The sequence below is a fragment of the Apaloderma vittatum genome, unplaced genomic scaffold, assembly GCF_000703405.1.
Source record: "Apaloderma vittatum isolate BGI_N311 unplaced genomic scaffold, ASM70340v1 scaffold6076, whole genome shotgun sequence".
In the NCBI taxonomy this organism is placed as follows: domain Eukaryota; kingdom Metazoa; phylum Chordata; class Aves; order Trogoniformes; family Trogonidae; genus Apaloderma; species Apaloderma vittatum.
This window is the reverse complement of record NW_009723286.1, coordinates 29,480-29,799: the sequence shown is the minus strand read 5'-3', so window position 1 is coordinate 29,799 and position 320 is coordinate 29,480. Positions and strand designations below refer to the sequence as shown.

Sequence of the window (320 nt, the reverse complement as noted above, 5' to 3'; positions counted from 1 at the left end):
TGAGCCAGCCAGCCCCCACGCGGTCATCCCCACTCCCAGCCAGCCCTCTCAGTTTGCACCCTGAGCCTGACATCCCACGGTGTGCAATATCCCTCCGGCTGCTCCGGGTCAGCTCTCCTGGCCGTGCTGCCCCCCAGCTCCTTGTGCACCTCCTCTCTGGCAGAGCACAGGGAATGGAAAAATCCTTGGGTTAGGTCAAGCACTGCTGAGCAACAACTAAACCATCAGTGTGTGATCAGCACTATTCTCACACTAAATCCACACCACAGCTACTGGCAAAACCAGCTACTGCCCAGCGCTGTGCAACAGCTTTGTCAGCG

The 320-nt window shown here is 58.1% G+C and overlaps 1 protein-coding gene across 1 annotated transcript in view; it reads right to left on the bottom strand.

The window, feature by feature from the left end:
* The window catches only part of MMP24 (matrix metallopeptidase 24 (membrane-inserted)), a gene marked incomplete at its 5' end in the record, with an annotated part of 32,438 nt that overhangs the window by 4,586 nt on the left and 27,532 nt on the right, over window positions 1–320 (bottom strand). The gene's annotated exons all lie outside the window — the stretch shown is intronic.